Source organism: Cebus imitator, unplaced genomic scaffold (assembly GCF_001604975.1).
Source record: "Cebus imitator isolate Cc_AM_T3 unplaced genomic scaffold, Cebus_imitator-1.0 Scaffold94, whole genome shotgun sequence".
NCBI classification, from domain to species: Eukaryota; Metazoa; Chordata; class Mammalia; order Primates; family Cebidae; genus Cebus; species Cebus imitator.
Window position 1 is genome coordinate 38,113 of NW_016107409.1, and position 15,391 is coordinate 53,503.

Consider the following 15,391-nt stretch of genomic DNA (forward strand, 5'->3'; position numbering starts at 1 on the left):
ACTGTGTGTCTATTGCTGTTAGACAAATATCTAAACAGGGCTTTCCAGCTTTAGAAGGTGCTCGTGTGTACTTTCTTCTAGAAATTCACTCCTTCTTCTGACTTGTCCAAGACGTGCAATGCCAGGGTCACTCTCCCTTCCTCTTCCCCTCCCAGATAGGTTTATATATCTATCTGGGAGATACATGTAAGAGGCAGAGTATGTGTTTGAGTGTGTGTGTTGTGTATGTGTTTGTACTTCCTTTGGAGTTCAAATGCAGCAAACTACTGGTGGGTTTCCTGGACAGAATTACTTGATATTTGAGCTTTTAAAATCTTAGTCCTTGACAAATATTGGGCCATCAGATGTTTCATATTTGTTGAGGTTTTTTTTTTTGAGAGAGAGCTTTGCTCTGTCGCCCAGGCTGGGGTGCAGTGGTGCGATCTTGGTTCACTGCAACCTCTGCCTTCCAGGTTCAAGCGATTCTCCTACTTCAGTCTCCTGAGCAGCTGGGGCTACAGTGCATGCCACCACACCCAGCTAATTTTTGTATTTTTAGTAGGGACAAGGTTTCACTATGTTGGCCAGACTGGCTTTGAACTCCTGACCTCAGGCCATCCTCCTGCCTCGGCGTCCCAAAGTGCTGAGATTATAGGCTATGAACCACCATCACGCCCAGCCTAGATGTTTTATATTTGAATATAGAATTGAGACGTGCCCTGGCAATCGTGTTTATTCTACAGAAAGCTTAAAGTTATCCCTGATTTTTTAGAACAACCTTTAGATTGTAAATTTATTGGTATGCTACTTCAAAGTCAAAAATGAACTGGAAAAAACAGTGTTTTATTCAAATTCCAGGTCCTCTACTTCCTGGCTTTTTGAACTTGGAAAAAATTACATGACTTCGCTGTGTTGCAGTTCCTATTTGAACCTTACCACCAGAGAGTAAGTTCATTAAAGCAGATTCATTTTTCCCTTTGGATAACTGATGTATTCCCTGTTACATAAGTTAGAGCAGTACTTAGTCCATAGTAGGTATTTAATAAATACCTGTCGAAGAAATCAATTAAATGGGAATAATAGTTCTGTCTCATGGGCTGGCTCCGAAGATTAAATAAGACAATGTATGCAAAGCATCTGCCCTTGAGCCTGGTTCTTGGTGCTTGTTTCATGGTGGCTGCCATTATTATTTGGGAGTCTCTACATTTGCTTAGTGCTATGCTGATTAAAAATATGCCTTAACTATAGTTTTATATCTCATTTTCCAGAAACTATGTTTACTTATGATCATTTGGAACAGGTCAGCAGAATCTCCTCTCATTTTCTATCTGTGACCACTGTACATGGAAACATTCCATCAGCATTCCACCAAAACTACTCTTGTCAAGGTGATCAGTACTCCAGTGTTGCTAAGCCAATGGCATATCCACAGTGGGTCCTCATCTCACATGACCTGTCTACACCATCAACACTGTTGGTCATCCCTCTGGAGATGCTTTCTTCACTTGGGGTCCGCGTCTTCTTGCATTGTCTCTTACATCCCTGGTTGCTTCCTCTTGCTGATTGCTTTACTTGCTCCTGCCCTTCTTCCCAACCTCTTAAGTTGACTGCCCAGGTCCTAGTCTTGGGTTTATTTCTGTGTCTTCTCCCTGCATTGGTCAGGACTCCAATAGGAAATACCTGGGTAATTTAAGGAGAGTATAATATTGGGACATTTTATAGATGTCAGCACAATTTAGACACATTAACAATAGATAATGCAGTATCTGGAGTTAGAAACAGTGGAGAACCTGAAGGGGCTAGAATAGAAGTGGCTACTGGAACCGAAAAAGGGTAACAGATGTGTGAGCTGACTGGTGGGAGCTATAGCCTTTGATGCAGGTACAGAGTCAACATAAGGCAGCTCAGCTGGGAGGGTCTGGGTCTTTGATTTCTCGCTCATGCTCCCATTGGCTGAACCTGAATGGAAGGCAGAAATCTCATTGACAAAGTCCAAATGAGCCAGGATAGAGAAGGCTAGGAGGATAGGATATGGCAATAGAGAGGCAAAGGGAGGATAGCCAGCACACCCCACAGGGATCTTATCCAGCTGCAAGGCTTTCAGTGCCATCATATGCTAAAGACTGTGGACTCATGTCTTTGCCTATGGATGTCTCAATTTGGATCCCTAATGGATATCTCCAAGTCAGCATATAGAGCCAGACTCTTACCTGGACCCTTTTCAAACCTGCAACACCCACATCTTTCCTCATCTCAGCCTGTGTCAAATCCATTCTTTTAATTGCTCAGGCTAATGTCATTCACAGTCCATCTCTTTCTTTCATGTCCCATAGCATGAAATTTTGCTTCAGCGTCTCCGCTTTCAGTGTACATATAGATTCTAAATAATTTCATGGTATTCAAGAATTGTTATTCAGGTTTTTATTTATTTACATATTTTTTAGAGATAGGGTCACACATTATCACCCAGGCTGGAGTATAGTGGTAAAATCATAGCATTTTACAGCCTTGAACTCCTGGGCTCAAGGAATCCTCCTACTTCAGCCTCCTGAACAGCTAGGACTTACCGGCATGTGCCACCACTTCTGGCTAATTTTTACTTTTTTTTTTTTTGTAGAGATGGGGGTCTCACTATGTTGCCTAGCCTGGTCTTGAACTCCTGGCTTCCAGTGATCCTCCCGCCTTAGCTTCCCAAAGTGCTGTGGTTATAGGCATGAGCCACCTGGATGTTATTTATGTTTTTAATGGAGCACTTTTCAGTAAATAGACTTTGAACATGCCTACTTGTACAAAGCATTGGGCTAGGAGCTGATGGGGCAATGGTGAACAAGCCACACAAGGGTTCTCCCTTAGTGGAGCTTACAGTCCAGTGGGGAAGCATGTCATGATCACACATCTAAGATACTTTCTATCCACACTTCATATCAGTAGTCATGACTTCACTTTTGAAGTTTTGGAATGTAATCCATTGAGTGGAGCACTAGCCATATGCAGCCTGTGCGGTGATTTGGTGAATGAGTATATTATGCAGGGCAGTTTAGAGAAAGGCCAGCATCATTATTGGCTTACAACTCTTTGCCCCTATTTTTCTTTCGATGCTTTTCTGCCCTTACCCCTTTCTAGACATCCTATATCCCATGACTCATCACTCCTGCCATTTTCTTGTTGCTATACTGAATTCCCTCATTCTCCTGTTCTTATCACTGTATTCCACTAAAAACATGTGGTGTTTCATTTTCGTATTACCATCACTGCTTTGTAGCCATCCTTCTGTGTTTCCCCAGTGGGACTCTGAATGGCAGACACATCTGATATAATAACTCAAGCATACTCTGAAAATAATCCTATGGTCTAAGAAGAATGTGTGTTCAGAGTTTCGAGCTAAGGAATCCAGGAATGGCCAATCCAGAGATTTGCTCCGTATCTATGAAGGAGATTCAAATTCCTGGCCCATTCCTTGGAATGCAGGTCATACAGGGGATTGAAGCCCTTTGTTTTGGGTTGCAGGGAGGCTGCTAGGGGTTGCTAGGTGGAGGTTGCTCAGTGAAAATACTATATAAGCTGCATGCCTTTTACAAACAGTAGTGGCTTTTCTGTCCACTTGCTGCTCCTGGACTGCCCTGTATGTAAGTCCTCAATACACCATGGGTCTCCTTTGCTGGCTCTGGGTCTCTTCTTCTTCGGCCTCTGGGACATGGTGCCATCCCTGCTGGAGTCAGTAGGCATCTGGCACAACAGACCTCAGCTTCTGACTATGATGGAATATCGTGTAACCAACTAATGGTTCTTCTGAGAGAAACTAGAAAAGCTGGAGAAAGTAAAATACCAAATGTTTAAAGGCATATGTGAACAACGGAGGCTGCCTATGTTTGAAGGGGAGGATCCCAGGGGGCAGAAATGCTCTTTGAGGTTAGACCAGGTTCTTCATGCTACTTACCTTGGGAGGCATTTGCTGACCCTTGAGTATGAGTGAAACCAACTGAACTTACCTCAGCCTCAAGGAGCTTGGGAGACAGAAATTGGAGTTTGGGGCTGTAAGGACTTAAAGCCAGGACTCAAGGGGTGAAGATTTCAGAGAGAAATGATGTGTGCAGGAGTAGCCTTGCTTAATATAAGTTTTCCCTCAATATATGTTATGTAAGCTGTTCATGGAGAAGAGCCACAGAGCAAAGTGCAAAGCAGCTGCAGTAGAGCAGGGTTTCTGGTAGACTCATGGTGCTAGGGAAACAAAACATTAAAGTGTGGGATCTACCCAAGAGGAGAGGCCCTGGGAAGCACTCCAGGCATTAAGTCAGAACTTCTGGAGTGCTGTGAATCAAGAGAAAGTATGAACCAGGAATGGATCAAGGTATTCAAAGATTGCATTGAGCCTCAGGTTGCATTTAGGTGATCATCCTCTTTGCCAGCTTCCAGAGGACAGGGCGAATCCTCTTTTGAACCAGTAATGAATAATGGTATTCAGAAGGGAGAGAGATATCATCCAGAACCTCTGTAGCTTTTCAAAGATGATGTCCAGCATTCAACAAAAATTACCAGGGATACTAATAGGCAAGACCAAGGGAAAAAATAAAATAGACAAACTGAAAACACATGTTTCTCTAATGTTGGAGTTATCAGACATAGACTTCAAATTAAGTGACTAATATTCAAAAAAATATATGACAAGATGGAGAATGTCAAAAGTATACGACAAAACTGATAATTTGAGTAAATTCCAGCTCTTGTAGTTCCTGCTGAGCTGTGGACACAGGTCTGTTCCACCGGGTGGGGTTTGTTAAAGTTGTCAAGAATAAGGCCTACTTTAAGAGGTACCAAATGAAATTTAGAAGATAGCGAGAGGATAAAACTGATTTCTATGCTTGGAAACACTTGGTGATACGGATAAAAATAAGTCCAACATACACAAATACAGAATGATAGTTTGTGTGATAAATAGAGATATCATTTGTCAGATGGCTTATGCCTGTATAGAATGGGACATGATAGTCTGTGCAGCTTATGCACACGAACTGCCAAAATACAGTGTGAAGCTTGGCCTGACAAATGATGATGCAGCATGTCGTACTAGCTTGCTGCTCTCCTGCAGCCTTCTCAGTAGGTTTGGCATGGACAAGATCTGTGAAGGCCAAGTGGAGGTGACCAGAGATGAATACAATGTGGGAAGCACTGGTGGTCAGCCGGGTGCTTTTACCTGGTATTTGCATGCAGCCAGAACCACTACTGGCAATAAAGTTTTTGGGCCCCTGAGAGTGCTGTGGATGGAAGCTTGTCTTTCCCTCATAGTGCCTGGTGATTCCTTGGTTATGCTTCTGAAAGCAAGGAACTTAATGGCAAAGTGCATCAGAAGCACATCACGGGTCAGAAGTTTGCAGATTCTGTAACATGCATTATCTAATGGAAGATACTTACAAGGCAGGAACTTTTATTGTAGTTTCCATGGGAAGGAATGGATGAGGCAAGGTAAGCAAGCTTAGGATCGACTAGTTAGAATAATTTTAGCAGGCCCTGAGAGGAGGGGGTGTCCTGAATTGTCTGGCACCTAGTCCTGGGATGATTAGGCAGGGGAATATTGGCCTCAAGAATAAGAGCCTGATAGAAGAGGTGGGAGAGGAGTGGGCTCTGGATTGATTGGTTTGTGTTTGAATGAGCACTCATACTACCATCTCTGGGAATTGACTAGCACTAGGAAGGCAGTTTCTCCAGGTGGGTAAGACCCTCCATAGGTCAAAACATTAGCCTAAAAAGACATGCTCAATATAAGCAACAGCTGAGGCTCATACATCCATGCATTTCTGCTTCTATCACTTGAGCAGCATACTTAGTAGGATTTAGTTGTGTTTGGACCCAAACCTGTTAATGACAGTTATATTTAACAATAAAATTATGATTTAGGGAAATATATGAATTAGCGACCAAAAGTTGTTATTTCTTTGAAAACTAGGAAAGTCTTGATGAGAAAAACTGCTTTTAAGTATATGTGGGTTAGGTGCAATTGGAAAAACAACAGCAACAGAAAACATCCTGAAGATTCCACAGCAATGTGGAACTCTCTTATTAATTCTACTTACAGATATCTCGAGTTTTCCTTTTTGGACAGTGTGACAACTGGCAGTTTGTTTTCTTGTTTCCAATCTTTGTAGGTCTTCTTCCTTTTTCGTACTGTGCTGGCAGGATCTTCAATACAATGTTGTCTAGAAGTGCTGGTCACAGGTTTCCTTGCCCTGTTTCTTATTTCAGAGAGAATGCCTTTAGTCATTGCCATTAAAAATAGTATTTGCTGTGGGATTTTAATAGATAATTTAAAAAATCAGATTAAGAAATTTCCTTTCTATTTCTAGTTTGCTTAGAGTTTTTTAAATCATTTATGGGTGTTCACTTATTTTATACCTGCCACTTTGAGGGATGCTCTTCTAGTACCACTGAAAAATTGTCTACTTTCTAGTGCCTCATAGTCAAATTTGCAATTCCTTATTTGTTTTCAATGAGGGAGGCTTGTTTACTGGCTCATCTTTTGTGTGCCATAAAATATGTTAATATGCAGAAGCAAATCAAATTTCTAATCATTGGCAATGTGTCGCCCCACACTGTGTGACCCTCAATGTCAGTACTGTCTGATATGATTTGGCTGTGTCCCCATTCAGATCTCAACTTGAATTGTATCTCACAGAAGTCCCATGTGTTGGGGGAGGGACGCAGGGGGAGGTAACTGAATCGTGGGAGCCAGTCTTTCCCATGCTATTCTTATGATACTGAATAAATCTTACAAGAGCTGATGGGTTTATCAGGGGTTTCCGCTTTTGCTTCTCTCATTCTCTCTTGCTGCTGCCATGTAAGAAGTACCTTCTCCCTCTGCCATGATTGTGAGACCTTTCCCATGATTGTGAGACCTTCCCCAGCCATGTGAAACTGTAAGTCCAATTAAACCTCTTTTTGTTCCCAGTTTCAGGTATGTCTTTAATAGCAGAGTGGAGATGAACTAATACAGTGAATTGGTACCAGTAGAGTGGGGCATTGCTGAAAAGATACTCGAAAATGTAGCTGTGACTTTGGAACTGGTTAACAAGGAGAGCTTGGAACAGTTTGGAGGGCTCAGAAGAAGACAGGAAAATGTGGGAAAGTTTGCAGCCTCTTAGAGACTTATTTGACAAAAATGCTGATAGTGATATGAACAATAAGGTCTCGGCTGGTCTCAGATGGAGATGAGGAACTTGTTGGAAACTGGAGCAAAGGTGTTATATTTTAGCAAAGAGACTGGAGTCATTTTGCCCCTGCCCTAGAGATTTCTGGAATTTTGAACTTGAGAGAGATGATTCAGGGTATCTGGTGGAAGAAATTTCTAAGCAGCAAAGCATTCAAAAGGTGACTTAGGTGCTGTTAAAAGCATTCCATTTTAAAAGGGAAACAGAGTGTAAAAGTTCAGAAAATTTGCAGCCTAACAATGTAGTAGAAAAGAAAAACCCTTTTTTGTGTGTCCTTTTTTAAATCATACTTTAGATTCTGGGGTTCATGTGCAATCATGCAAGATTGTTGCATAGGTACATTCATGGCAAGGTGGTTTGCTGCCTCCATGCCCCCATCACTTATACCTGACATTTCTCCCCATGTTATCTCTCCCCACCCTCCCCCCCATTATCCCTCCCCTAGCCCATGCAAAGGACCCCAGTGTGTGATGCTCCCCTCTCTGTATCCACGTGTTCTCATTGTTCAACACCCGCCTATGAGTGAGAACATGTGGTGTTTGATTTTCTGTTCTTGTGTCAGTTTGCTGAGAATGATGGTTTCCAGGTTCATCCATGTCCCTACAAGGGACACAAACTCATCGTTTTTTTTATGGCTGCATAGTATTCCATGGTGTATATGTGCTACATTTTCTTTGTGCAGTCTATCATTGATGGGCATTTGGGTTGATTCCAGGTCTTTGCTATTTTAAACAGTGCCGCGATGAACATGGGTGTGCATATGTCTTTATAATAGAACAATATATAGTCCTTTGGGTATATACCCAGTAATGGGATTGCTGGCTCAAATGAAATCGTTCTGTTTCTAGATCCTTGAGGAATCGCCACTCTGTCTTCCACAATGGTTGAAATAATTTACACTCCCACCAACGGTGTAAAAGTGTTCCTATTTCTCCATCTTCTCCAGCATCTGTTGTCTCCACATTTTTTTTATAATCACCATTCTAAATGGCAAGAGATGGTATTTCAATGTGGTTTTGATTTGTATTTCTCTAATTACCAATGATGATGAGCATTTTTTCGTATGTTTGTTGGCTTCATATATGTCTTCTTTTAAAAAGTGTCTGTTCATATCCTTTGCCCACTTTTGGATGGGTTTGTTTGTTTGTTTGTTTTTTCTTGTAAATCTGTTTTAGTCCTTTGTAGGTTCTAGATATTAGCCCTTTGTCAGATGGGTAGATTGCAAAAATTGTTTCCCATTCTCTTGGTTGCTGGTTTGCTCTAATGATTGTTTCTTTTGCGGTGCGGAAGCTGTGGAGTTTAATTAGATCCCATTTGTCTATTTTGGCTTTTTAGCCATTGCTTTTGGTGTTTTAGTCATGAAGTCCTTGCCTATGCCTATGTACTGGATGGTTTTGTCTAGGTTTTCTTCTAGGGTGAAAAACCCATTTTTTGAGGAGAAATTCAAGCTGGCTGCAGAAATTTGTGTAAGTAGCAAGGAACCTAATGTTAATTCCCAAAACTAGGGGGAAAATGTCTCTAGACCATGCCAGAGACCTTCATGGCAGCCCTTCTCATCAAAGCCCACGAGAAAAAAATGATTTCATAGGCTTGGCCCTGAGTCCCCATGTTGTGTGCAGCCCAGGGACTTGGTGCCCTGTGCCTTAGCCACTCCAGCCGTGGCTGAAAGGGGCCAAAATAGAGCTCAAGCTTGGGGGTTCTTCAGAGGATGAAAGCCCCAAGTCTTGGCAGCTTCCACATGGCATTGAGCCTGCAGGTGCACAGAAGTCAAGAACTGAGGTTTGGGAACCTCTGCCTAGATTTCAGAAGATGTATAGAAAAGCTTGGATGTCCAGACAAAAGTTTGCTGCAGGGGCGGGGCCCTCATTGCGAACCTCTGCTAGGGGAGTGTGGAAAGTAAATGTGGGGTTGGAGCCCCCACACAGAGTCCCCGCTGGGGCACTGCCTAGTGGAGCTGTGAGAAGAGGGCCACCATCTTCCAGACTCCAGAATGGTAGATCCACAGGCAGCCTGCACCCAGAAAATCCACAAACACTCAACGTCAGCCTGTGAAAGTAGCCAGGAGGGAGGCTGTACCCTGCAAAGCCACAGGGGCAGAACTCCCCAAGACCATGGGAACCCACCTTTTGCATCAGTGAGACCTGGATATGAGACCTGGAGTCAAAGGAAATTATTTTGGAGCTTAAAAATTTGACTGCCCCCCTGGATTTTAGACTTGTGTGGGCCCTGTAGCCCCCTTTTTTTGGCCAATTTCTCCCATTTGAAATGACAGTATTGCTTTTGATTTTACAGGCCCATAGGTGGAAAGGACTTGCCTTGTCTCAGATGAGACTTTGGACTGTGGACTTTTGGGTTAATGCTGAAATGAGTTCAGACTTTGGGGGACTGTTGGGAAGGTGTGATTGGTTTTGAAATGTGAGAATATGAGACTTGGAGGGGTCAAGGGTGGAATGACATGGTTTGGCTGTGTCCCCACACAAATCTCAACTTGAATTGTATCTCCCAGAATTCCCACATGTTGTGGGAAGAACCCAGCAGGAGGTAATTGAATCATGAAGGCCAGTCTTTCCTATGCTATCCTCATAATAGAGAATAAGTCTCACAAGATCTGATGGGTTTACCGAGGGGTTTCTGCTTTTGCTGCTTTTCTCATTCTCTCTTGCAGCCGCCATGTAAGAAGCAGGCTTTTTGCCCTCCCCCATGATTGTGAGACGTTCCCCAGCCATGTGGAACTGTAAGTCCAATTAAACATTTTTCTGTTCCCAGTTTTGGGTATGTCCTTATCAGCAGCATGAAAATGAATGAATACACTGTCTTACATATTAGTTGCCAAAAATGAGACATTTTGTGCTGTCTAAAATGCATAAAAATGCAAAATATACATTGCATATTTGGAGTCAACTGACTCATGGAGCTTTATGGCAAGTGAGATTCCATGTCCTTAGGATCTTTTTCTCTTTTATTGTGTGAGAATTTTACTTGCATCACCAATTTCAATAACCCTGAGATCTCAGCACAACAGAGGAATAACAGTGACAGTGGCAACAGCCCAAAGAGAGAGATGGTTTTTTTCTTTTTGGCAAGTCAATAAAAATTCAGCTCTAATATATATATTTTCTATAGTCTACATTTTCCTAAAAGGGAAAAGCCCACCTCTCCCCATGGCTGGGGGAAGCATAAGAGTTCAGTGACTCTATGAAGGGTTTCAGACTTCTCGCGATCAGCATCTTTATTTTCTTGTCATTCTACCCCCACACTGTCCCCAGTCCTCATTCTAACATCTGTTTTTTTAATCACTGTCATTGAAAACAAGTGTGGTGCTGTCTGAAATCCACAAAAAACAACCTCTGGGGAAGAAAGTATAAATCATAGGTGCGTAAATCATCAGCCCTGAGAGCTGGCATACTATTGACTTGCCTAAGAGTCTGCATTTTCATTTAGTGGGGAAGATCAGCTTTGATGCACATGATCGGTGGTGATGGTAGGGAACATAAGAAACACAATGACTCAGAACTGGCAAAAGTCTGTGTATGGGGAGAGAGAGATTGGTGGATTCATTCTGGCATGTAATCAGCCCGTGAGAACTGTGAGGATATTGAAAGCAGCCAGCTTATCAGCATATTGACATGCAATGAAAGCTCCTTAATGCTTCCCAATCCCTATGCAGAAGAACTGGAGAAGGAAAACCACTGTCATTGGAAAAAATTATTTGGCAGAACATTCTCTTTAATGAGGAGTTTCATTCATTTTCTGGGAAACATACTAGCATTTTGTCTCTATCGCACTAAAAAAACTGGCTGGTGCAATCAATTCCACAGAACACCCATCAATTCAGTTAAACAACCAGTGGGGTGGAAAACCCCCAGAAATCAATAATAGTTGTTTCACTGAATTGATGAGTTACTGTGAGTCATTCAGATCCATCAGTTGACTTGTGTGTTCAATTGCTGCCTTGTCTGTGGTGTTGTATGGGAACTTCAGGCCAGAGACAGAGCCTGCTGGAAGGCCTACAAAGTGCAAGGTGACAGAGAGGTGCAGGCTCCCCATGGCCAGTGGGTGCCACTTTTTCTGGGAAGATCCTTGCTGCAAGGTGCAGCTTACCTGAGTGAGCATGATGAGCTGATATAGTTTTAACAAGCCACCACTGGCTGAGTGCCTTCGATGAGAGAGTTGCTTTTAAAATATTATTACTTAACCTTTTTAACAAACCTGCAATGAAGAAAATTTCCCTCCCTGCTCTTTTCTTGCTTGAGGATTGAAGAGAAGCAGGGAGAAGCAGAGTCAGGAAGCTACCTCTGTTCATTGCCAAAGCCAGAGTTCTCTTCAGGGTGCCACCCGCCCCTCATCTGTGCATAGGATCGTGGCTGAGAACTGTAGGTTCTGAAATCTGATAAAGATGGTTCAAATCCTGGCACCTACTTATTGTGGGATGTTTGGCAATTTACTTCACTGTTTTCAGTTTCAATTTTCCCATCTGCAAAATGGGAATGATATCCAGTCATTGAAGGAATGAATACAAGAATGTAAACAAAGTCCACTGTATATGGCCTGGGAATAATGTGGCAAAGCCTGTTTCTTTTTCTTGTTGTTTGTTTTTAAAAAATGTTATTCTTGGTACTGTCACTAAGAGTGGTGACTTGAGCTTGTCCTAAACTCATTTTGGGTGGCACTCCTTCCTCTTTCCTTGCTCTTGCAACTTACAAATCCTCTGAGAGATTTTAAATCTTTTGTGAGAGCCAGAACGTAGGTGTCAATATTTAATTGTCAAGTTCTGAATTTTAGTGAACATTTATTACTTCATAACAGATGAGGCTTCTATTGATCCTGCTTTATTCATCCACTTTAAAAAAAACCCAGTTGGTTGCCTCTTCATGCTGGCATGCTCTGCTCCTATGCAAGTGTGTGTAGGGGTGCCGTAAGGAAGGAAGGGGATTTCAACAAAGGCTTGCTGGCTCACTCAACTGCGAGGCAGAAGAAGGCAAGAAGTGCCCACGAAAACACTGGCAGTACAAATCCAGCCATGTCTACAAAGTTCACAAACAGGCAAAATGAATCCAAGGCAATAGAGGTCAGTCTATTGGCCAACTCCTTGGTGTGGGAATTTTATTTTATTTTATTTTCTGAGTCAGAGTCTCGCTCTGTTGCCCAGGCTGGAGTGCAGTGGTGCAATCTCTGCTTACTGCAGCCTCCACCTCTTGGGTTCAGGTGATTCTCCTGCCTCAGGTGCCCGAGTCGCTGAGACTACAGGTGCATGCCACTGCACTCAGCTAATTTTTGTATTCTTAGTAGGGATAGGGTTTCACCATGTTGACCAGGCTGGTCTTGAACTTCTGACCTCAAGCGATCCACCTGACTCGGCCTCCTAAAGTGCTGGGATTATAGGCATGAGCCACCACACTCAGCTGGTGTGAGAATTGATGGGGAAAGGGCAGAGGGAGACTCCTGGGTACTGGAAGTGTTCTAGGCCTGGATCTGGACAACTGCACAGGTAGCATTGGAGCTGTGCATTTAGGATTTGTGCCCTGTATGTGTGCTCCACTTCAATTAAGGAGAATTGAAATTTTAAATACCCATAGAAAAAGCACCGCTAGTGCTAGTGCTCAGCAGGATGTGAAGATTGAAGACATGTAATACGATAGGCTGTACTCACCCACCTGTGGCACTGGGTAACAATGGCATGGATTATTCCCTTGCAGCAGAGTGGACTGGCCTAGGCAGACAATTCCACTGTGGAAAAAGGGGACGCACCCCATCACCAGATGTCCATGAGAGCTGAACCATATTCAGATTCCTTATCTCTCCCTGATAGTAATAACTACCCTGATCAAGTACCTATTTAGTTCTAAGTGCTTTGTAGATATAGATTTTTTTCCGCTAGTCTTTATAATAATCTTATATGGTAGGTGTCTTTTGTTCCATTTTATCACCGAATCAATAGTTTAAAGAGACCTTATAACAAGTAAGGGGTCAAGCAAGATTATTTTTTTTCTTCGAGATAGAGTCTTGCTCTGTTGTCCAGGCTGGTACAGTGGCACAATCTTGGCTCACTGCAACCTCCACCTCCTGAGTTCAAGTGATTCTCCTGCCTCAACCTCCCAAGTAGCTGGAACTACAGGCACGTGCCACCACACCCAGCTAATTTTTTTTTTTTTGTATTTTTAGTAAAGATGGGGTTTCACCATGTTGGTCATGATGGTCTCGATCTCTTGACCTTGTGATCCACCCGCCTCAGCCTCCCAAAGTGCTGGGATTTCAGGAGTGAGCCACCATGTCTGACAGGGTGAAACAAGATTTTAAGCTTGGTCTGTCTGGCCTTTTGATCAGGACCATAGTCTCTGAAGACAAATTGCCTGGGTTTGAGTTCCAGCTCCGCATTTCCTTGCTTTGTAAACGTGGGTAAGTTCCTTGCCCTCTTTGTGCCTTAATTTTCTCAATTTCAGGAAAGGGGAGATGGCAGCTATGTATCACAGAGTTATTTGAGTTAATCTGTGTAAAACACTTAGAAGATGGTATGTACTTGGCACATAGTAAGAGCTATACATGTGTTAGCAGTTATTCTGTTGAATGACACAGCCTTTCAAAGTGGAAGGGCCAAATCCTATGATTTTCTGAAACATAAAGTAGAAATATAGGCCTAGCCCAACTGTTTGCGTCCTACCTCCCTCCTATGGGTTAACAGAGTTCTAGATCCTAGGTATCTGGCAAGCACCTGGGACTGCTTTCCTGCTTCCCCAGGAGAACCCCTGGGTCACAGGCCAGGGGTGGGGTCAAGGTCCCTTGTCACTAAAGCTCTCTCATGCCACTTGTGTCCTCAAGGTGGGCTAAGAGAAAATGTTGTTCTAGGTTTGCTGGCAGTTCCTACCTACTCTGATGTCAGGCACAGGGGAGCCTGGAAGCTGTTGAAATGAGGATTTTTCCAGGTTATGCCATCAGGTTTTCTTTCTGGATCTCCAGCCCCATTCCCACCTGGATTCCGGGAATTGCCCCTTCGCTGACCCACATGGTGACAGTGGTCCTTGTGTGAACAAGGTCCCACCTCTGAGGTCACCTGTGATGGACTGGACCAAAGTCTCTTCCCCAGAAATCAAGGCTTGGAAGTAATAACTGATAACATCAGTCGAGATGATCTTTGAATGGAAGAGATATAAATAGAAGAATGTGGTAGCCATTTTCTGCCTTGTCCACTTGTAAATACACTGAGAAAGGAAGTGTGCAGTGAGTGTGAGAGGTAGAGCAGAGGCTCAGGTAAGAGCGGGGCCAGGAGCAGAGACTGAGCGAGGTGGGCCACTGTGGAATCACCCAGCATTCTCATCTGCAAATTACCCCTCTTGCTTAGGCTGGCTCCAGTGGGTTTCCACCGCTCGTACTTGAAGAGTTCACACAAATACACCTGAGTAATTAAAGGAACAAAATTCATCGCATGAAACAATTTTCTTGGAAGCCTTTCTTGAATCCCCTAAACTGAGTTAGGAGCTCCTCTCAAACATGGCTACTTCCCTTTCCCCATGGAATTAGCTGTATCTTAGCCCTAGTCATCCTCTTCCAAAAAATATGCCTGTATTAAAAAAAAATTTATCTTTAAAACCCACAAGGAGTTTCCAAAATGCAGTTTTTTTTGAGTTGCAATCTTTAAACTATTAGGTCTCATTCATGTAGTTCCTGCATTATTTATTCATTTCAATAAAAACATACTAGGCTTTAATATTTAGTTTATATTTATTCATTTTATATGAATTCATTTTTAAACTGAGCATCATCCAGGAAATATTTAAGAATTGAGGGTTTGAGGTATTAGATATATACTTCTAAACACATGTTAAACTGAATATGTACCTATTTTAAAAAAAGATGATATGTATAACTTAAGATCATCTCACATGTCACTTTGGAAACTCCTGCCCTAGCTTAGCAGCCCCTTAAAAGCAGGACAGTGACTCATGCCCAGCCAGCTTTCTACCCCTGGGCTTAAGGCCCAACATTTCCCCTTTATAGAACTTTTCACAATAAACCATCAAATGCACAATTAGTTTCCTTGTCTGGCTTGCATGGAAGACCCTTCCATGCATTGTTTACTGCCTTATCCTCAGTGCCTTCAACTAGGTCTGGCACCTAGCTGATGTTTAATACATATGCCTTGGATGAAATAATGCATGTATTGATAAATGCAAACCAGTTCCAGAATGTTCTGCAGCCATGAATGTCAATACATGCTG

General features: G+C 42.7%; 1 long non-coding RNA gene across 1 annotated transcript in view; it reads left to right on the forward strand.

Annotated features, from left to right (window-relative positions):
* The window catches only part of LOC119472316, a 29,960-nt gene extending 15,201 nt beyond the window's left edge, over positions 1–14,759 (forward strand). The window contains exons 2-4 of the long non-coding RNA XR_005201450.1: positions 9,844–9,912; positions 13,503–13,574; positions 14,022–14,759. This is a non-coding gene — a long non-coding RNA (uncharacterized LOC119472316). The remainder of the gene's footprint in view (positions 1–9,843; positions 9,913–13,502; positions 13,575–14,021) is intronic.
* The last annotated feature ends 632 nt before the right edge of the window (positions 14,760–15,391 follow it).